The sequence below is a fragment of the Petaurus breviceps genome, unplaced genomic scaffold (assembly GCF_028583685.1).
Source record: "Petaurus breviceps papuanus isolate PSGF00001 unplaced genomic scaffold, PetGlider_PUasm1.0 90731, whole genome shotgun sequence".
In the NCBI taxonomy this organism is placed as follows: Eukaryota; Metazoa; Chordata; class Mammalia; order Diprotodontia; family Petauridae; genus Petaurus; species Petaurus breviceps.
Window position 1 is genome coordinate 11,041,394 of NW_027187325.1, and position 23,913 is coordinate 11,065,306.

Below are 23,913 nucleotides of genomic sequence, written 5' to 3' on the forward strand. Positions count from 1 at the left end.
TAGCATTTTGGGCATGGGGGACAGTCACTGTAAAGAAACAGATGGAACACTGTCTATGTGGAACAGTCAACAGGCCAGGAGAGTATATAGAAGGGAGTAACGTTGAAAGACTGGAAAGATAGGAAGGTACTAGGTTGTAAAGAACTTTAAAGGCCAGAGTGAATTTATATTTGATCCTAAAGGTTATAAAGAATCATTGTAGTTTACTCAATGGAAGGGTGACATGGTCATATCAGTGCTTTAGGGAAATCACTTTGACAGCTGTGTGAAAGATAAATATGAAAGGGGAGACACCTGAGGCAGGGAGTCCAATTAGAAGACTCTTACAATAGACCAGATGAAAGCTAATGAGGATGTGAACTAGGGTGGTGTCTGTATGTGTAGAAAAAAAAGAAAATGTACTTGAGAGAGAAACTACAATAGTGGTTTCAAACTCAAATAGAAATGGGGGCCACTTGGGGCGTCCAGGTGGCTTAGTGAGTAAGAGCACCAGCTCCAGTGTCAGGATGACATCCGGGCTCAGATACTTAGCACCACACCCAGAAATAACTGGCCGTGTAACCTTGAACAAGTTACTTAACTCTGATTGCTTAAAAAAAAAAAAAGAAAGAAATGGGGGCCACTAAACCACACAGAAGAATACCCACAGGTACATATTGACTTAGAAAACCTCATATCCATCACATTCTATTTAAGGAATAGTGTGGGGACCATTGGCCAGGGGTCATAATATCCCACTGGTATATTTGATATTTCTGTACTAGAGTGGTTTTCAAACTGTGGCTTGGGAGCCCCTGAGGGTTTCCAAGACACTCTCAGGGTATCTTCAAATCAAAATTATTTTCATAACAATACCAAGACATTCTCATTTCTAATATGGTAAATATCTATAAAAACAACCTATATAAACAAAAACTCTTTGGACATCCTTAATAATTTTTAAGAGTGTAAAGGGACCAAAAAGTCTGAGAATCACTGTTATAGAGAAAGAAATGAAGAGATATTGGCCACTGATTGACTGGATGTGTACAATGGTCGAAAAAGAAGAGTCAAATATAATTACAATTCTGTGGGGTAAATTTAATTAAATTGAAACTAGTAGGACAGATGTGATGAAGTCATTAACTATGTGCCTATAACACTGTAATGTTTAAAACACACTTTCCTTATGACACCATTATGAGTAAGGCTGTGCCAATATTATGATCCTCACTTTACAAATAGAAACTGAGGCTTAGAGATGTGAGGTATCTATATGAAGGATTACACATGCAAAAGTAAGGGAAACAATAACACGGAACCATCCCAGGGCAAGATGTATGAGTGTAATGGTTTGGAAATGCATGATGTTGGAGTATAAAATCAATAGCTAAGCTGTGGATTTTAGAGGGGAGAAAACCCAGAATGGGCTGTATGAAGGACTGACATAATAAAACAAAAACAAACATTTAAAGCAAGAATAGAGACAACTGGGTGGCACAGTGAATAGAGCACTAGCCCTGGAATCAAGGGGACCATAGTTCAAATCTTACTTACCTCAGATACTTGACATACTCACTAGCTGTGTGACTTTGGGCAAGTCACTTAACCCCAATTGCCTTGCCTTCTCCCCTCCAAAAAAAAAAAAGCAAGGACAGTATAGAAGAACCTAAATTATTGATCGAATTGTAAGCTTAGCCCCTGGGAATCAAGTAAGGTGCTGAGAAAAGGTCCATCAGGGAATTTCTACCCTTCCTTGACTTCTGCCAATAAAGCAATTTTAACTAGAAAATTAAGGAAATAGAACTCTATATTGGTTATGCTCTAATTATTGTTGTTTTACTTGATTCCCAGGGGCTAAACTTTTCAGTTTGGTCAGTTTAAGTTGTCTATAAACTGTCTTTGTGGGCAGCTAAGTAGATTAGAGTTTGGAAGATCTGAGTTCCAATTCTGCCTCAGACACTTATTAGTTGTGTAATCCTGGGCAAGTCATTTAACCCTCTTTGTCTCAATTTCCTCATCTGTCAAATGAGCTGGAGAAGGAAATAGCAAACCACTCCATTATCTTTGCTAAGAAAACTCCAAATGGAGTCATAGAGAACCAGACAGGAGACAGGACTGAAACAACTCAACACTGTCCTAGCTTTTAATGTTTGTTTTTGTTCTATCAAACAAGCTGATGTCACCCTGCATACAACACCCACTATTACCATCCTATTATCTGGTCACATGAAGAGCTTTTCTCCCACAGGCAGGGGATGGACACCACTCAGGAAGCACTGAATAGTGGTGGAAGAAAATTATACCAAAGAAGTAACAACCGAAGTAGGAGAGCTATGTAATTAGAAGCTGTCTTAGGGGGCAGCCTGTTTCATCAGTTACATCAGTCAGGAACCCTCAGTGACAACAGTCTTCTTTAGAATAGGTCCCATTTGCCCAGTGAATCAAGTCCTGCCTGGGGTCTTTACTGAGTCTGAGAGCCAGTATTAGGAGACAGAGTTTGGGTGATCCTAAAGCTAGCTGGTGTCCTTTTCTGTGAAAGCTTATATGACAATATCAAATTACTCAGTTTTCAGTGTGCTGGGGAGACTGACTTATGCAGTGAAAAATACCTATCAAGGATGGTATGTGAGATGCTAATTTTTCTCGCTGGGTGAATGATGTCAGCAGCCAGAAAAAACTGTATATTTTTAAAATGATTCTTCTGAATAGGTTTTATTTTACTGTTAACTGCTGCTGCTGTTGTTACAGAAATCAATTTAAAAAAAAAACTGTGGGCTCTTTAAAAGAATTCCATCTTTATCATGCCCAGATTTTTTGTTTTCCAAAATCAAAAGGTCAGTTTCAATTTGCATGGTATTAGCTACAGGTTAGGAAAAAAAAACATACAAACTCTAAAGTGATTGTTAAATAGTATTTGACTGGGAGATCATTCCTTCCTCTCTAGGACTGGGAGGTCTTAACATAGGGGTTTCGGAACTTGATTTTTAAAGATATTTTTATAATAGTATTTCAATGTATTTGTTTTCCTTTGCAGTCCTATGAATTTTATCTTAGACATTTAAAAACATTGTTCTGAGAAGGGATCCAAGACAAAAAGGGGGTTCTCTGCTAGAGGCTCAAGTTTAGGAAGAGCCCCAAAGACTCAAAACATCTGTGTCTTGGGTAGATACAGTAAAGGTAAAAATATTTTTTCTTTAGTTGTTTTGCATGAATTATATTTGTGTGTATGTATATATATATATGTAATATCTAGGAAGGCCAAATATATGTATATATGTAGATGTAGATACTTACCTAGATTAAATAAATGTATTCCTCTGGAGTAAAACAAACTTCTTAATCCTAGTTTTTCTGCATTTCAATAGATCTGTTTGCATTTTCCTTTGGATTTCATTCAGGTAGATTTACAGTTAATCTATATGGAAATGAAGTAGATTACTTTCTTCCCTCTTCTAGGGCCTGTTTTGTTTAAAGTGCTTTGGGTAACAATCTGGTTTCCTCCCTTATGGCATTGGAAGAGAAGTTAGTTCAAAACAAGGTCTCCTTTTTTAGAAATAAGGTCCTGAGCGATGAAATCTTTCCCTTAAAAATAATTTCACACCTTCTAAAATACTTGACTTTTTTTTCTTTTTAGTGACCATTTAAGATTCAAAGATTTCACTCTTGGCATCCAGTTAAACTTTGAGCAGACCCTGAGCAGTTAGATAAGAGTGGAAATCATCTCTTATGCCACAAATTGACTTCCCTCTTTGTAGCCTTAGACACAGTTTCCAGCTGCTTTCAGTCTTTTAAATCCTTGAAAGCTTTCCTAATCCTCATGTAGGCAGCCTTTATGTGTTATACTTCCCTCCCCTTCATTCTGATTGGTGAAGCTATTTCATGGCCTAATTCAGCCAACTACTACATATCCGAGCCATGATTTGAAATAAGAGCCAGGCGGTCGGTTGCCTCCCTATGCCTGACTTTTAATAGGCTAGGAGAAAAAGGCTGAGAAACTTGACATTGTCTTACGGAGAGTTCCGGTAGCAAAATAAAGATTGAAAAACACAAAAGAGGGAGAAAACTTGCTTGTTTTTCGCCCCAGAAACCTCTCATGGATTTTGCTGCTATTTCACGACTCTGAGCTTTCACTGTGAGTTTAAATGCTGACTGTTCCGTGCTGGATGGATGATGGGATTTTAAACATGATGCAGGTAAGGTACTTGGGGAACGAACGCGCCGGGCGCGGTAAAGGCCACCGGGGCAGTGTGCTTTGCGGAGCTTGGTGAAACTGTCACCTTTATTTCTGGAAGCTGCAGTTCTCCTGGGGGAAAGCGAGTTGACTTGTTGGAAAACTGTAGCAGAAGACGCAGTTGGGGAGATTCTCTCCTCGTCTCTCCTTTTTCCAGGCTCCGGTTTTTATTGATCTTGGCTTGCTGACTAGACCTTGTGAGGACGGAGAACCTAGCAGTTAAACATGTAAATCAATTCCAGTTTGCTGCAATTGCTGTGTATTGTATGGAGGGTGTCTCGGGTTTCTTGAGTGCATCTGATGTTTCAGGGTTAGAATAAAGAAAACTGGGCTCGGAATAGACTGCTGCATAGACTATCCTCAACAGCAGACTAGAAATTGCTATGTGGAGGAAAAAGAACTGCATGAAATACTTTGGAGAGTTTTAGTGTTTAAAAGGTGAAGAGACAATACAAAACCAGTTTGTGGAAAATATAAGTCATATCTAAGATTTAAAAAAAAAAAAAACTTGTCCCTGAACGTAGTTTATGTTTTAACTTATTGACTCACGGAAGCATTACTGAAAATAAATGGAGATCATCTGTAGGATCATTCAAAAAAAAAGAAGACTTCTGAAGGAACAGCTTCTTCCCATAGCTGTGGGGCATTGGCAAAATACTTTATCAATCTGGCAGTTTACAACTTTGCTGTTAAAGCAGGCTGTGCAGTACAAAGCCTTCGAGGTGTGTAACTTAAAATTCAGTCAGAGTTATGAAAAAGTTTTGAAAATCAATGTTGAGATCTTGAGATAAATACTTTTTTAAGAGAGCAGTATCTCTTTGCATTAGATGCAGAATTTTGAAAATAGTGTTTTAGCTACTCGGAATATAGAGTTGAATGGGAAAAGTTTGCACCTGCAGTGAAACCAGAAGAGATTGTCACCTTTTTTTTTTTCTGATTGAAAAAAATGTTTTGTTTTGCTGAAACAATTTGCATGAAGTGCTTGGCTTTTTTGTTTGTTTTTGGCTGGATGATAGATGCTTAAACTTCCTTCATTTTTCAAAAACCATAAGGAGGTAAGTCAAGGAAGGCAGGTCTCAGTTGAATGATGGTATTTATTGTCTAGCCATTTGCTTGTTCCGCATCAAAAGTGTGCTGTAAAATAAATAGGATCTTGACAAGTTTGGATTGAGTAAAGGAAAATACGTTTGAGTCTAGAAAGTGACATGTGTTCTGAGATATTTCTGGGTGGAGATCCATTGTCCTGAAATTAGAAGGACTTTCTTTTTATGTAGGAGAGTCAGAAGGTAATAGGAAAAGAAAGCTCAATATAAAGGGATATTGAGAAAAAGAAAAAAAAGTTCTTAGCAAGAAACACAAAGTTATTTGATGCTGTGTGGTTGCCACCTGTCCCTCTCTTGTATGATCTTGTCTCTCTTCACAATACTATCTCCCATCTAGTTCTCCTGGGCGACTGGTGACCTCTCTGTTTGAGTCCAAATGACAAGCCATCCATCCAATGGTTGGGGACAGTTTTCTGGGTAGGGTATGCACAGCAGACCTTTTTAATCTCCCTGGCTATCCAATTGGAAGACCCCATGAAGTCAGGCCTTCTGACTTTTCAGAGTTAAGTCATAAGGTAGGTGGTTCACCTTTTGTAACCACTGAGTATTTGGTAGGTGGAAAAAAGGAGTAAAATGGGCAGGGTGGGGATGAGAACTGGCAGGAAACACTAAGACTCCTGAGCCTTGGAAATCTGTACAGAATGTTCAGAGGACAGGCTGGAGCAGAATCCAAGAACTTGGAAACTGAGATGATACAAAGTTACTGGCATGGATTAATCTTAATTTTTTACTTTTCAATTTCTCCAAAGGAAAATCATCGTGAAGACCAAGCATGTCCTATTGGGTCCACCAGTCAATTTGTCATCGCAGGCCTTCAGTGCTAGCTGGATTTGCAGGGTTAACTATCAAACAGGCCCATGTGTCATCAGCTTAGCAATGAAATTCAATATCATGCTGATGAATGATCTATCCCAGAGGCTGCCGAACAATAGTGTGTGGGCTCAGAATAGACTGCTGCATAGACTATCCTCAACAGCAGACTAGAAATTGCTAGCAGAAATAGAAAGCTGCTTGTCAAAGTGATAAGATTCAAATGGTGTTGGACTCTTTCTACCAGGATGGTAAACGTCGAATGGGTAGAAGGCACCATTCCTTAAAGTTTCTTTGGGGCTGTGCCTAGATCAGCCCAAAGAAAAGTGTTAAGTCTCATGCTTCCTTATCAAGAGGCGATTTCCAACTATGATCAGGCATATTTCTATACTGATTAGAAATAGAAAACCTGACTAAAACTTCACTGAGAATAAAATGCTCAGTTCCCAGGCAAATACTTAGCTACAACCACCTGTTCAGAAACCTTGGCCAAAAACAACAGGTTTGGCATTTGGCAGCCTTGTAACTCCAGGGATGTTCCCCAAACAGTGAAATATCCTTTGTCCCCCAAAGATGGGAACAAATGTGCATTTCTCAAGTTAAAAGTATTTTCAGACAGAACTGGTCAGAGTTGATGGGCTTAACTTTGGAAGAAAATTCTGTTTTAAGGCCCCGAGACTTCCAACTTCTCAGCAAATAGACTGTATTCAGTTGCCTTAAAAAAATCTGAAGAGACAAAAAGGGGCTGATTCAAAATTTAAGCACCTCCTAAATTCTCCCAGGGAAGGTGATCCTGCCATTATTAAGGAAGCTGTGGCTCAGTGTGATTAGACTGTTTTGCATTCTTTGGGTTGGTATTAACATGCCCAAGGGCATCTGGTTTAATAATGAAAGTCTTTGTATTAATCTTTCCTCTGAGGATTAGAAAGTGCTTTACAAACATGTTCTATTTATTCACTAGCACATCCCTAAGAGAAGTAGGTGGCAAATATGATCCCATTGGACAAATGGTGAGACAGGAACAGTGAGGTTAAGTACAGAGATGTGGAGGAGTTTGTGGCAAGATCAAGAATGTCCAGGACTGATGCAGCCACCAGAGCTAAGCTATCCTAGATTTAGGCTCCCAAAGGCTGTTCTAGGGATTAAAGCAGATCTAGCCTTATCTAAAGTAAGTGCCTATAAGCAAATCTCATGGTTTAAAGAGGTGCAATTGGAGATGGAATTATTTGATAGGACTTGAGTTGAAGGTAGTCTTAAAACTCAAAAGGCTATTTCTGTGCTTATTTGTTAGAAGATATGAGATCATGCAGCTTTTATGCCATTTTATACAAAGAAAACTAAGTAACTGGAATTTTAGATATGCATTTGAAAAACAGACTCTTTAGATGCAGATGTTAAAGTTTCTGCACATGTTTTGTATATTCCAACTTCTTTAGCATACTTTTAACTTCTTAATTTCTTCCTTGCCTTCACTGTTCCTGGATACATTACCACCACAAACCTCCCTTCCCCCATAAGCGGAGAGATCCTAATTTGTCAGTTTTTCTTCTTTAAAAATATTTTTGAGATGGCCTTTTTGGGGCATATCTTACTGTGTGCATTATGTTGTGTGGTTTTAGTATATGGAGGACATCAGCTGCAAATAAAGTTAATTAGTAGCTGAATATTTCTAGACAGTCTGACAAGTTTGGGGCATATATGTATATGTGTGTTGTCTGTTTGCTTTGATCACTTGTGTGGTAAATAGACATGCAGGGTAACTATGGCAACCTGTGCTGTAGGTTTCTGAGAACAGAGGGGACTCAGTTAAAGGACAAAGGGTAGTTTGTTAGAATAGTTGGTTATGATTAGAGAAAGGTGGCACCAATCAGGACACTTTAGATGCACGTGTTTTAAACAACATAATCAATCCAAATAATTTTACATTGTCTGTAGCTATAAAAGAAACAGGTAACTAAAATGATGCAATTTTGTTTGATTTTTAAAATACAGGGGTATTTTTTAATGCATTGAGAAATGTGAATTTCATAAAGCACTTTTGAAGCTAAACTTGATTGATTTTTCTAATTGGAATATTTATTTTATTCCTTCAATGTTTCTTTTTCTCATAAGTTTTTCTTTCTGCAATTTTAAAAGGCTAAAAAATAAACCCCCAAGACCTCGATGATTGGCAGACATGTATTTCATTTATCTACCTATAGAGGTCAGGCTTGAAGTTTAGATGATGAAATGCTAGCACAGGGCTCCACTTGAATGGTGAGAGGATAGACTTAGGTTGACTTTCTTTGTCTTTAGAACAATTAATTGTCACACCTTTAACCTTGAAGTAAAGTCATCATGAAATGAAGTTGGTTCTGGGAATGGGATATCAAGTTTGATCTAGATTAGGAAGAGGAAGGGAAAGCAGAATCAACTAAAATTCTAATCTATGACTTCGGGAAATTTATCCCTTCTCTCTCTCTCCTTGCCAAGAGTCTTTATTTTATAGAGAGCTTTTTTTTTTTCCTCAGGGAATTAAATCTAGAACTCCTTTTCTTGGTTCTTGCTTTATGAACTGGTCAGTTCTGAGATCTCTTGGAACTCAGAATAGCAACAGTGTTGGAAACACATTCAGAACTGCAAATCCCCTTCTATCCCTTACCTTCCTGCTAACCACCTTCTCCCCCCCCCCCCCAAAAAAAAAAAAAAAGAAGCAGTGTATTGCTCTGATACAATTTCATGGAACATAATGGCTTAATGGAGGTCAGAGAGGGTTATGGAACCTACCAAAGGCTGAGGGTTAGGGTTGGGATGAAAGGTCAAGGGGACTTTGGGATGTCAAGGATACTAAATTGTAGTGATCACTTAGAAGAATCTGTTCTGATTTAGTTTAGTCTATTGAAGAAAAGGATAAAAAGAATAAAAACAGAGGCAAGGTAATATGATATAAACCTGCTCAGTAAAAAAAAAAAATATAAGCTCCATGATGGCAGACACTAATGCCATTTTTGTCTTTGTAGTACTGGTCTTGTGCAGTGCCCATTATGGAGAAAGGCCTTAATAAATGATTGTTGAACAGAATTGAATTGGTGATTATATATATATATATATATACATATATATATATATATATATATAAAGTTTACCCAACTTCAAGAGTTTTAAAGTTCATTAATCATAAAAATTATGGGATGATATTTGAAATTTAAAATTTAAATTTTTAGTCAAAAGTGTAGTTTGTGGGGGTGGCTAGGTGGTGCAGTGAATAGAGCACCAGCCCTGGAGTCAGGAGGACCTGAGTTCAAATTTGGCCTCAGACACTTAACACTTACTAGCTGTGTGACCTTGGGCAAGTCACTTAACCCCAATTGACTTGCCTCCCTCCCCCCCACCAAAAAGTGTAGTTTGTGGACTTCAACAAAACTCATAGTCATTTGCATAACAATAATAACTGCATAATCATATTGCTGAGTTTTACTTTTATCAGACCCACAATAAACTTGAGAGGTTTTTATAAACTGTAATTCTTTTTTTCCCTTTCAACCACAAGAAGGTATCCCTTTGTTGAAAAGTATTGTCTCAGAATTTAAAATGTTGCTGTCACCATTAAATAATTAAATTTCTAAGTGTGGGTGACTGTTCAGTCTGAAGTGCCCAGGTGCTCTCAAATCAGAGTTGATGCTATTTATGCAAGTCATATTGTCATTGAATCTTAGCTCGATAAGACTTCAGAACCATCTAGTCTAATCTACAACTGAAAAAAGATGTTCCTTCCCAACAGTCAACAAAGAGTTACCTTGCTTTACTGAAAAGTCACTAGAGAAGAGCTACTTTTCATGGTAACTCATCCCCCCATTTTAAGTAGCTTTAATTGTTAGGAAAACACTCTTGACATCAAACTTAAATTTGACCCTGAGCAGCCTCTCACCTACTATGCCTAGTTTCTGCCATTGTGGATCAAGTAGGACAAGTCTTTTCTCTTTCATGTGACAGCCCTTCAGATCCTTAATGACAGCTATCATCTCACCCTAATTCTTCTTTTCCCCAGGCTAAACATGATAAATTCCTCCTATGGCATGAACCTGACCCTTCACCATCCTGGTTGCCCTTCTCTGGATGCTCTCTGTTTAAATGTCTTTCCTAACTGTCGGGTGGCTAGAACTGAATGTAAAACTACTGACTGGTTCTGAACTGAGCAGAATACAATTGTCTGATCACTTCCCTGATTCTGGACTTTCCTCCTCTCTTAATGCAATCTAAAAGTGGTGTAGTTTAGATTTCTTGGCTGCTATGTTACATTGTTGACTACATACCAAGCCAAAAAGATTTTTAATGAACTTGACAAATATTAACAACAATAACAGCTTTATATAGTCCTTTAATGTTTACATATGTCATCTTATTTGATAACAAATACAAACATTACCATATACAAGAAAGACCACAAAATGAGAATAGTACGTGAAACGGAATCTAGGGAGGGCTATGTTTTAAATATATTTAAAATTTAACATGGTGCTTCAACACTACTGGGCTTGTCTGTTTCCTTCTACACTTCTTTCTGCTCTTTTCTTTGTGTTTTTTACTTTGCTACTTTTTTGGGAGCATTACTATCATTCCTCCTACACCCCATCACGAATAAAATAAAATAAAGGCCTAAGCAAAAAAAAAAAAAAAACCCAACCAAACAAATACACACATTGGCTGCATCTGAAAATATATGTCTTAATCTATTAGTTCATCATCTCTGTTAAAAGTGGGGGAATCATGATTCATCATCAGCCTTCTGGGATGATGTTTGTTGTCCCACTGATCCGAGTTCTTAAGTTGTTTGAAGTCATTTTCCTTTGTGATCTTATTGTGCTCCTGTTTTTTCTTTTTTTCACTCTATGTATCAGTTCATATGAGTCTGCCAAGGTTTCTCTGAATCCATGCCTTTCATCATTGCTTGTAACATAATAATATTCTCTTACCTTTATATACCATGATTTGTTCTTTCATTTCCTGATTTATGGGTACCCACCTTGTTTCCAGTTCTTTGATACAACAGAAAGTGTTGCTTTAAGTATTTTTGTGGATATTTCTTCGTACCTACTTCCTGTGACCTCTTTGGAATATATGCATTGTAGCCGTATTGCTGGGTCAATAGGTATTCACAGTTTATCGGTCTTTTAGGATATAGGTACAAATTGCTTTCCAAAAGGTTAGACCAAGTCACAGTAATAGTAATGATGGTGTTGATGATGGTAATACAAATAATAGCTTGAATTTGTATAGCATTTTTAAATTATCTGACTTTATCCTCACTGCAACCTTGAAAGGTAGGAGCTATTATTATCCCCATTTTACAGATGAGGAAAATGAAGGAGACCAAGGTAAGTTGACTTGCCTAGGGGACACAGCCAGTAAGTACCTGAGGCTGGATTAAAATTCAAGTCTTCTGGATTCCCAATCCCCTACTCTCTGCACTGAATGATTTAGCTGCCATCATTCGTGCCCACGATATATTATCACCTTTCCTACTTTTCAGAATCTGTTTCTTTCTTCCAAATTCCTGAGATATGATGAGGTTCTGGGATGGGGATGAAACGCATGAGTAGACCTTAGCTCTGGATGGGTATACTTTATTCATAGTTCCATCAGCAATGCTATGCTGTTCCTGTCCTTTGCCAGTTCCTCCAATAATTGTCTTTTTCTATTTTTTTCATTTTTGTCCATCTCTTTGGTATGAGATAGAACTTCAGCCTTGTATTAATTTATATTTATCTTATTATTAGTGATTTAAAATATTTTTTCATATGGTCAGTGATAGCTTGTACTTTTTCTGAAAAATGCCTATTCATTTTCTTTGGTTATTTATGTATTGGGGAATGACTCTTGTTCTAATAATGGGTTTCATTCCATCAAGTCACAACAATAACCATCAGGCAAAATTTGCCTCCTTGATTTGGGATCCCTAGCTCATCTTTGTTGTTATTCAATATTTTCTACAATTGTTTAAAGAAACATAAACCTATTTTTTAAGATGATTTTTTTCTTAAATTTTGTGTCCTATTAATTTCTGGCTATAAGCAGTCTTTTCCCTTCATTGTACCTAACCTCCTTGGTATCTAAAGTTCACAGTAACCAGAGACTTGAAGAGGAAGCTAAGAACAATAAAAAATGGTTTAAAAAAACAAATCTAGACAAGAGATTTCAAAAAAAAGGACAAAAATCTTTGCTTGGGGTTGCTTGGGTGATTTATACTAACCACTGAGAGAAGGCAGTCTTTTAATTATTTCCTCTCAATTTTCTCCATAAAAGACAGTACCTTTTACATGGAAAATAACAGAACAAAAATAACTGACATGAAGTTGATCGCCAAGATAAGTAAGGAGTTAGTAAGAGGCTATCTTGATGAATTCAAGACTCCTAACCCTTTGCTACCGGTAGGGAAAGAGTTGGCAAATGTGATTGCAGAGATATTGCTAGGGATAGTCAAAAGGTCATGAAAAATGGAAGAGGTTTGACAGTATTGGAAAAGGGCAAATGTTTTCCCAATTTTCAAAAGATAAAAAAGAACAAAGTCTGAAAACTATAGGCCAGTGAGCTTGTCTTTGATGTCTAGGAAAATTCTAAAATGGATCATGAAAGAGATGAATCATTGATTACAAAGAGCCAGCATGACATCAAAAACAGGTCAAACCAGACTGACCTCATTTCCTTCTTTGACAGAATGACTAAATTAGTAGATGAGAGGTATGTTATGGCTATAGCTTATGCAGATCTTAGCAAAGCTTTCAAGAAAGTGTTTCCTATTATTCTTATGGAGATGGACAAAGGTGGATTAGGTGATAGCACAGATATTCACAACTGGTTGTATCCTAAACGCTAAAGTAGTTAATGGTCCAGTGTCGACATGGCAAGAAGTCTCTAGTGGAATACTCCAGGGATATGCAATTTAACATGTATATCATTGACTTGGATGCAAGTCTATGTAGTAAGCTCATCGAATTTGCAGATGACACCAACTAGAAAGGATAGCTATCACAGTAAATGATGTTTAGGATCCCAAATGGTCTTGAAAGTCTTGTACCTTGGGTTCAAACTTCACAAATTAAAATGGGGAAGACACAGTTAGACATAAATTGCTTTGAGAAAAAATAATTGGGGATTTTAGTTGATTTTAAGCTCAATATGGCTTACTAATGAGAAATAACACTGTAAAAAACTATGTGATATTGAATTGCATTAAAAGGGGAAGGGGTGTATTAGGGTGGTAAGAGTACCACTAACTTTTGTCCACATTAGATCTCATCTGGAGATTCTGTTCAGTTCTGGGCAATACAGGGGCAGCTAAGTGTTAAGCACTGAGCCTGGAGTCAGGAGGACTCATCTTCCTGAGTTCAAATATAGCTTTAGGCACTTACCAGCTGTGTGACCCTGGGCAAGTCACTTAACTCTGTTTACCTTATTTTCCTCACCTATAAAATGAGTTGGAGAAGAAAATTGCAAACCACTCTAGTATCTCTGCCAAGAAAACCCCACATGGGCTCACAGAGTTGGGCAAGCCTGGAAAAATGACTAGACTGGGCAATGAAGTTTAAGAAGGATGTTGGTATTCCTAAATATTTTCTCAAGAATTGCCTTTTTCAACTCCTCCCCTTCACCCACCTCCTTCTACCTTCAAAAGGAGAGTAAAAGAGAGTGCAGAATGATTCTGTTAGGAATTCTCATTTGTCCCACTGCCTCAAGAGACCTACCCAAATTCTTCTGAGGTCTTGACATGTAGGCTAGAGGTTTATTTTAATGTATTAGGGTATTGAATTGATTCATTGTAGTTCATAATAAGCTAGTAACTTACAGAGATACAGAGGATAAATATCTTCCCCAAGGCCACTTTGAAAATTATAGCTGGTTGTCGAAATAGAATTGACTTAAAAAAAAACAACACTCGTTCTAATGTACCGTGGGTTTGATTGTGTTTATATAATGCATGTCAAGATTTTGTGGCAACAACACAGCATTTTTATGCATTTCGAAATGAATTACATGTTAGAGTTCCATTAGTTTTGGGGGTCACTGGATTTACTAACTGAGTCTTGGTGGCCCAGATGGAGCAATAGAGAAATGAAAGCTGTCACCAGATTCTGTCTCTTTGATCTTCCAAGAAATCAAAAAAGTTCAGTAAAGGAAAATTGGATAAAAGACCTTTAAACTGTGAATTTTTATTGTTTCATTCTGTTCACCCCCAAAGGAATGGCTAATCTATCCTCTTTTCCATTCTAACAATTTAACCAGCAGGCCTGAACAGGTCAAGTAAAAACAATATTGTTGTGGTCCAATTAACACATGACAGTCAGATGTCAACATTGTATGACAGCACTATTTGTGGATAACAGAGAATATTAATATTGTAAAAGTTATTTTTTTTAAAAAAAGGGACTGATAAAATTTGGCATTGAAAGTTAATGTGCAAGAATATATGGTTTCTTTGTGATATCATGACTGGATGGATATGTGGTGAATTAGAAAGTACTTTGAACTTGGAGTCATGCCACCTGGTTTCAAATCCCAGCTCTGTGTGACCGTGAGCAAGCTACCCTCCTTGGGTCTCAGCTTCCTTTTATATAAAAGGGAGGTTTGGACTAGATAACTGCTGACATACTAGAACTGATCTTCTCCAGCTATGTAATTGGACAAACACGTTTCATAAATTTCATTTGATGGACTATATTAGCACAAAGTACTATATCCAGTGACAAGACAATACCTGAAAATGCTTCGTAAACTTTAAAATGGGCAACTGCCAGGGGTAGTATTGGGTCTGGAATTAGGAAGATCTGAGTTCAAATCAGGCATCAGACACTTATTATCTGTGTGACCTTAGCCAAGTCTCTTAACCCCGTTTACCTCAGTTTCCTCATCTGTCAAATGAGCTGGAGAAGGAAATGGCAAACCACTCCAGTATTTTGCCAAGAAAACCTAATACAGGGGCATGAAGAGTTGGACATGACTGAAATGACTGAACAACAATAATAAGTAACAATCTAAAATCTCATTCAATGAAAGGTTCAATTGTCCTGTACTATAATTGAGCACACTGAGGTATTCCAGAAAACAATTTGTGCTGATAAGACAGTAAGCATTTCTTAAGTGTCTGCCATGTTATTGGTATTCCTAGTAGTATGAGGTGTTCAGGAGGACCAGTGCCTCCGGTGTGAAGGCTTGCTGAGTCTTCTTCAGGGCTGCTGAAGACACCTTTGGCGTCTCCTTTCTCCACTGTGTTTCCGAGAAGCTGTAGAATGCTCAGTGGCCAAATCCCAGTAAACTGTCTTGGCAGATGGGTTAAATTAGGTTAAAGGTAATCAACCAGCGTCAGAACTACTGGTGAATTTAGGGAGATGTCTACCCCAAGCATGTGAAGACATAAAATTGTTCCAGTGTCTATGAAAGTGACTAAAGTGTGTGCTGTGGAGTGCTCAGAGCTTGGTCAGGCATCAGAGAAGCCGAGGTCATCCACTGCATCCTGGGCCATGGCCAATTGTCTTGACTTTTTTCATGCCACCAGATTTCAGTGACTCAGAAAAGAGAGAATGAGGCTGACAACTTTGTGTGACTCTGCTTCCTTTAAATCTAATTCAATCAGGAGAAACAACATATAAAAATACATAGAAGTAAATACAAACATATACAAAGTAAACATATGTTAATATACTTAAAATTGAGATCAAGATAAAATGAGCGTGGGTCGATCAATAAGTACCCACAATTTATTATTAGGTTTCCAAACTTTGACATTTTCACCATTATTTTAGTGATTCAATTCCTATTGAATTCAATACTGACTTGAATACTTCTGAAACTGAGAGGTACCCTAATTATTCCAATAATCAATAAAATAGTCTTTAAAACCAGACAACGAGGTACAATGAAGAGTGGTATGACACATTCATATTTGTATTCCCAAAACTTATTGCAATGTTTGTCATGTCATAAGAATTTCATAAATGCTTTTTCATTCTTATAGCGAATGTACAAAATTGTAAGAACAGAGTTTTAGCTTAGTCATTTAATATGCCCAGTTAACAGTGATTAGTACAAACTCCTTAGGACTGTACTGTCAGAATGAGAAAAGCCCTTCGATACTACCAAGTTCAATTTTTTTTTTTTTACTGAGGAGGAAACTGAGGCCCAGTGAATGTAAGTAAACTAGTTAGAGGAAGTGCTTGGTCTAGATCTCTTTTCAGGGCTCCATATAAGAGAGAATAGTTGGCATAATAAATGGGAGATTGCGGCCTTTCAAGTAGATAAAAATGGAACAGAAGGCCTTCAAAATAAATCATGAATATTAATTGCTTACTCCTCTCAGTCCCACTGTGAAAACCCTCTCTTTTTCCTTCTCCCTTTTCTGCACTGCCCTCCCCACATTCAGATATCAGAGCTAAACAATGCAAATATAAGATATGTTTTGTTGGTCAAATTAACACAAAATGATGACACCAATGCTAGATGACAGCGGTGTACATGGATAACAGAGGACATTAATGCCTGTGGACGCAGTCTACATTGTAAAAACTCTGGGGGGAGAATGCTTATTATGTTGGGTCAATGTGATTTGACCTATTTCTGTTTTTCTTCTTGGAAATGTTGTCAGTGTTAGTTACATCATCCTGTGGCTGGGCTATTTAGCGTCCTTTTTCCTTTCAATGTCTTCTTAAAAGTTTTGTATATTTATTTCTGATCTCCAAGAAACTAGATTAATCCCATTGACCTGATCTTGTCTATGGAAGAGGGGCCCTATTTCCTAGCAAAACAATCTAAAGTATACTTTTCAAAGGCAGCTATCTTTGCCTTGATCAAGAGCCATTTTTGCCATTGAAGTTGAAGATCTGAAAGGGTATTCTAGGTTCTATTTATCAAAATTTGTTTTCCTTTCTTTAATTAGGGAGGTTTTAGTCATGTAGCTGAATCATAGAAAAGGAAATCTGAAGTAATCTTTCGAAAATTATGATTAATTCCAACCATAGGCTGGAGGTTTTCCTAAATGTGGTCTTTTATGTTGGTACCATAGAGAGAGTGATGGTTTGAAAGTTAGAAAATCTGGATTCAAATTTATTATTCCTTTATTATTTCCATATATTTCTTGTACTGATGGTTTTATAGGATCATATGTTTAGACCAGAAAAATGGTCTAAGACTCTGAGGTCATCTAGTTCCAATTCCTTCATTTTACTGATGAGAAAACCAAGACCCATTGGAATGTAATGGAAAGATTGTACTATATTATTCATAGAGTATCCTCCCCTTTCAAGCTTACTTGACTCCATGTAACTTTTTTTTAAACCAATCTGGGAGGCAGTGTGGTATAATGAATTGAGTGCTGGATTTGGAATCAGAAAGGTGTGAATTTAAATCCTATCTTTGACATTTAATAGCTGTGTGACCATGGCCCAGTTTCTTACCCTCTCTGAAGCACTGCTTTTTATAAAACTGAGATAATAAAATCTGTGGCATCTATTTAATATATTTAGGATGAGGCCAGTATGAGAAAATATATTACTATGAAGTACTTTGTAACCTGTAATGCTCTGAATAAATGCCAATTATTATTAATATTATTGTTCTAATTCTGCCTTCTGGGGCAAAGCAGAATATGACGATTTCCACCTAACATATGACAACCTTTTAAATTATCATGCTTCTCCAGGTCTTTCTCAAGTTAAACTTCCTTTAATTAGTTTTCAAATGGCAAGAGACTAAGCTCCAGCACTATCCTGGTTTCTGTCCTCTGGACATGTTAATGTCACTCATAAAACATAGGTCAGACTGGACATATCATTTCAGATATGATCTCATCCAGTGATGATCTGTTCTGTGAAGTTTGGACCCAGGTTTCCCACCTCTGGTCTAATTAGAGCAAAATCTAATTAGAGCAAAATCATTATATATATAATTATCATTATATGTAATCATTATATATAATATAATATATAATCTTTATTCTCAAGCGTTATAAGGTTCTGCATAGGCAGTGTGGTGGAGACTGGTTTCTAGGTATTAGCAATTTGAATTTGAATTTTTCTTCACATACAACATACCTGGGGTGGCTACATATAGCCATAACATGGGAGAGAGGTTGGAATAGTCTTTGGGATTGTTGTAATCATAGTTACGCCCTTCCCACACCCACTGCTGTTCTAGCCTATCTTCCTTTCTATGTTAACACATAACTTTGAGTACAGTCATTTAGACAGTTCAAATCCATCTAATCATGCCGTCATTCCTGTCCTTCTCCAGGAAGTTATCACAAAGCAGTCAAATGCCTTACTGAAATTCAGTCAGTCTATGATCCCAAATCTACCCGTTAAGTAATCCTGCCAACAAGGAAATGAGGTTGCTTTGCATGAGTTACCTTAGGTTTGCTGAGAACAATTCATGAAGCCAAGTGTTTACAGACTGTTTAATAATTTGTTCTCACATTGTTCCAAGAATTTCTATCAAGATCAACAATCTATAACTGGCAGAAATCTCAAGGATAATGTCTCCTTCTCATAGTGTCTAGGATAGAGTTTCATGCCTAGATACTCAATCTATGTGTTGAATAGTGAAAAAAAATGAAATTTATATTTTAATTTGGAATATAACCATAATATCTTTTCTGGAAATCTATAATTTTTTATAGAAAGATTAGAGCAATTTGTTTGGGACCCATAAAATTAAATGACCTGCAACAATTACATGACTTAAATTACACTTGTATGGGAATCACTTTTGTTATATTCACTGGTTTTTCTGTTATTTCCATCTTCTCCTACATTTTAGAAATGAAACCCGAGTTGGCAAAATGTGCCTAGACCTTTGATGGAATTTGTCATAAATTCAATATCACTCATGTTCTGTTTCTGCCTGTAAACTACCATAAAGCTGTATTGCTAAGCTCTTGGGAATGTTAAGCCAACCTAACAAGAGAACATTCCTTACTTTGCAATATAGATTTACAAGATGCCCTGGAGGTAGCACTATTTCTAATAAAAGGTGCGTCGTGAGTTCTTGTTTCCCTGAGGGTATCATAGACCTGGTATTGAGATATCATCTTCATGTGATTTGCTAAAATGAAATCGTATAGCTGAGTTAGAAACATTACAGCCACTGTGAGTCAGAGAAAAGTGTATGGCAAGCAATATGAAGTATTAATTTTTTTAATGTGTAAAATGAACACAAATACTCTGCTTAGACTATGCTGCCTATTTGCTAGGTGGCACAGTGGATAGATTGCTAGAATCTGGAAGATCTTAATTTAAATGTTGCCTCAGACCCTAGCCTTGTGACTCCAAGCAAGTCACTTAACTTTTTCGTAATTCTGTCTCCTCATTTGTAAAATGGGCACAATAATAGCACCTTCTTCACAGGGCTATAGTGAGGATCAAATGAAATAACATGTAAAGGACTTTTGCAAAACTTTAAAGCATTTCATAAAATGGATAGGGACTAAACCTCTGATTCCATTGGTTCACAGATGCCCAAGGTGAAGAAAACTCCATCTACCAATACAAGTCACAGCTTTCTCTCCAAATCATAGTCTTAGAAAGACACTAAAGGTGGCCAGGTGGTGTAGTGAATAGAACACCAGCCCTGGAGTCAGAAGGACCTGAGTTCACATCCAGCCTCAGACACTTGACACACTTACTAGCCATGTGACCTTGGTCAAGTCACTTAACCCCAATTGCCCTGCCTTCCCACCTCCAAAAAAAAAAAGGCAAAAAACCAACCAAATAAAAGTCACTAGAGCATTGAGAAGTTAAGTAATTTCTCTCCAGGATCACACCTCTATTAGGCATCAGAAGTAAGGCTTAAATCCAGCTCTGGCTGCTTTCGAGGCCTGTGTAATATAAATGATAGCTGTTAACTACTATTAATATTATTACAGTTATTATTCATGATTATTAATCTCTGCCTTTAGGAAACAGTCTGTGTTATAGTTGCATAATATTCTCCCAGGGTTTATATGAAGTTATCACATGTTAGTCCTTTCATACACACTCCCATTTCGAACAGTCTTGTGAACATTTGGTGGTATCTGAGAAAGATACTAATCATTTTCTGGAGTCATGTAACAAGTTATTGCAGGAGCCAACCATAAAACACAGCTCTTCTGATTTTTAATATTGCCTGATAAAATGCTTGACATTGGATTGAATAATTGGAAAATTGTGGAAGAGTAATTAATGGTCATGGCAACGACCTATAGTTCTTCTCTTTCATATAGTTCTTTACTCTTTTTATGAGGGATATGAATGGTACTTGAACTTATGACAAACAAGTCAACTTTTTAGTGTGTGTGTGTGTGTGTGTGCATGTGTGTGTGTATTCTCGATTAGTCAAGAAATTATTGAGCATTTACTTCGTACTATTCAAAGTGCCAGGTACTGAGAATATAGACAATAGTACCTGACTATTGCCTTTACTCTCTGTCCTCAAGGATGGGCTGCTTTATAATGATAACTAAAGGAAGACTTATTAAATGCATGTCCTTATCTGTTACAATATTTTTGAGACTTTTAACTAAAGAAGAAAATTTAATTTCAGAAAATAGGCACTAGTTCAGATTTCTTTTACATATAAAATTAGTTGCAGCCTGAGGTGATGTAGTACTATTGCAATTAAAATTACTGAGATTTTTCTGAATTAACTTCAAGTAAAGGTGTGTGTGTGTGTGCGCGTACGTGCTTACATATATTTCCCTGCAATTTAATATTGCATCATCTCAAATTGCATTGTCTTAAAAAAAAAAGAGGCTTTCTCATGAAGTACAATTCTAACAACAAAATGGATTTACGTATTTACTGGTAAGAATTTAGGTAAAACAACCATTTGTTAATATGATCTTATTTTTCTTCTAAAAATTCCTACAATAGGGGCGGCCAGGTGGCTCAGTGAGTAAGAGCACTGGCTCCAGTGTCGGGATGACCTGGATCAAATCCGGGCTCAGATACTCAGCACCACACCCAGAAATAATAACTGGCCGTGTAACCTTGAGCAAGTTAGTTAACCCCAATTGCTTTAAAAAAAATATAAAAATTCCTACAATTATAAATTTTGTTTTTGATCCAAATATAACTAAGGGTGAAGGCAATACAGCAGTAAAAATAAAAGCATTTAACTGTTAAGCATGGCCAAAATCAGTTTCTATGTAAATCACTGAATTCAAGGATTATATATCATTATAAACTGTATGTTCCATTTGTTGTTTAGTCATTCAGTCATGTCTAACTCTTTGTGACCCCATTTGGGGTTTTCTTGGCAAAGATATTGGAGGGCTTTGTCATTTCCTTCTCCAGTTCATTTGACAGATGAAGAACTGAGGCAAACAGGGTTAAATGACTTGCCCAGGGTCACACAACCAATTAGTGTCTGAGACCAAATTTGAACTCAGGAAGATGATGAGTCTTCACCTAACTGCCCAATAGGTAAACATTTATTATGTGTTTTTGTATATGCCAGGCACTGTGCTGAATTCAGAGGCTTCAAGGACAGAGACAAAATGTCTCTGCCAGAAAGTTTATATTCTCTCAGAAACTGACTTGTGCACATTTAAATAAATATAATATCTATACCAAGTAATTTCGGTGTGGGCCAAACAGTTGAGGGGATGAGGAAAGGTCTATGTAGGAAACAGAGCTTGAACTAAATTTTAAGGGATTGAGATTCTAAGGGGCAGAGGTGAGGAGAGAGTGAATTCCAGCCATGGAGGGACAGTATGCAAAGGCACAGAGACAGAAGATGGAATTTCACAAATTGTTGTGTTTGGGGATCAGCAAGTAGGTTTGAGTTGGCTCATGTAAGAGTGAGTGAAGAGGAATATTGTTCTGTAAGCCTGTAAAAGTAGTCTAGAATTCAATAGTGAAGAGCTTTAAATGTCAATCAGGACAGTTTATTTATTTATTTTTTATTTTTTTTAAGCAATCGGGGTTAAGTAACTTGCTCAAGGTTACGCGGCCAGTTATTTCTGGGTGTGGTGCTGAGTGTCTGAGCCCGGGATTCGATATCCAGGTCGTCCCAACACTGGAGCCGGTGCTCTTACTCGCTGAGCCACCTGGCCGCCCCTAACAGTTTATTTTTTGATCCAAGAGGAAGGTACTAGAGACATTCACTGGAGCTTTTTGAGCAGGAGAGAAATGTGGTACTTGGGAAGATTCCTTTAACAGCAGCTGTGAATAGGATGGAATGAAGAAGGGAGAAATTTGACTTGATGCATCATTTTAAAATGTGATCTTCTTTTGGTTAGAAATATTACATGATTGTGGGCCCCAAATTCTTTCCCCACAGGGTTTCTCTTATTGTCTGTGTTCCATTCTAATTGGTTTCCCTGAGGTAAATCAATCTTGATTACTTTCAATATGCCAATGATAAAATTTAGGGGCAGAGTTACCATTCAATTTCTGAATCCAAGTAAGACTAAGTATAGATATTTGTCCAATTGGGTTTTAGAAAGCCTCCAATTACTACTTAATGAATTGGAATTCTAAAGCCTTTTTGCTAGAATATAGTGATTGACAGAATTGTTCACTTTGTCCTTGTTTGATATTATTGTAATATCAACTTGTAACAGTTGATTTATGGGACGATACTCAATATGTCTTTACCAGAGGAATATTCTTTCCATGATAATAAAGGAAGAAATAAGAAGAAAGGTAGTAAGTGGGAATATTTGAGCTTACTTTGAAAATCAGGAATATTTATATGTTTAGCTTGAAAGCATTTATGCTTGTAATTTTTATCCAATTCCACTAAGAACCAGAAAAACTTGGTGGGGTTTCATTTTTTTTTTTAATAAAGGGCAAGTGTTTTTTATAGATGAGGATGAATCCAACAACTATTTTTTTTAAGCACCAGATATGTCAACTTGACAGTGTTATGGTAAGGGAGAATCAGATAAGGTCAAATATGACAAGTTAGTGGGGGGCAGAGGGGCAGGAAATTAGAACAAAAAGTCAGAAGTTATAGTTTTTGTTGTTCGATCATGTCCAATTCTTCAAACCCCATTTAGGGGGGTTTTTGGCCAAGATACTGGAGTGGTTTACCATTTCCTCCTCCAGCTCATTTAACAGATGAGAAAACTGAGGCAAACAGGGGTAAGTGACTTGCCCAGGGTCATACAGCTAGTAAGTGTATCTGAAGCCAGATTTGAATTTAAAAGATGAGGCTTTCTGACTCCAGGGCTGGTCCTCCATCCACTGTGCCACCTAGCTGGGAAACCATAGTAGTCAAGAATCTCAAGCTCAGCCATTGTAGAGACAAATTTACCCATGAGTAGGAAAGATGGTCTTTGTGGGTTTATTTTTTGTTATTGTTGTTTTTGTTTGCTTGATTTGCATTTTTAATGGAGCTAAAATGCAGAAACTGTACCTTTCTTTAAATTTTAAAGGCAGCTCAGGGTTCTAACAGTTGAGATCACTGAAGATATTTATAATTGATACACACACAGAGATGTGTGTATTCATGTGTATATATAAATGCACACACATACATGTATGTATATATGTGTATACACATATGTACATATATATGTGTATATATGTCTTCAGTGATGAAAAAAATGCTCTCTGCCTTCCGGTGTAGATTTCTTCACTTAAACTTAATATGGAAGTCTTTTCATTGTTGTTTCTTCACAATAAGCATATACCAATATGGGACTTTTAGGTTGAGGAGAGTATAAAAGCAATAACTGGTCAATAATGGCATTAACTGAGCAATCTCTCTCTTTCTCTCTCTCTCTCTCTCTTTTTCTCTCTCTCCCCCTCTCCCCCCTCCCCCTTTCTCCCTCTC

General features: G+C 37.1%; 1 protein-coding gene across 4 annotated transcripts in view; it reads left to right on the forward strand.

The window, feature by feature from the left end:
• MID1 (midline 1) overlaps window positions 1–23,913 on the forward strand; it is a 459,261-nt gene that overhangs the window by 256,944 nt on the left and 178,404 nt on the right. The window contains exon 1 of one of the 4 annotated variants that reach the window (XM_069066927.1): window positions 3,842–4,175. The exons of 2 other annotated variants lie outside the window; for them this stretch is intronic. The gene's annotated coding sequence lies outside the window, so the exon portion shown is untranslated. Of the gene's footprint in view, window positions 1–3,841; window positions 4,176–23,913 lie in introns of those variants that run through there. One more of the 4 variants, XM_069066923.1, reaches the window with a different exon arrangement.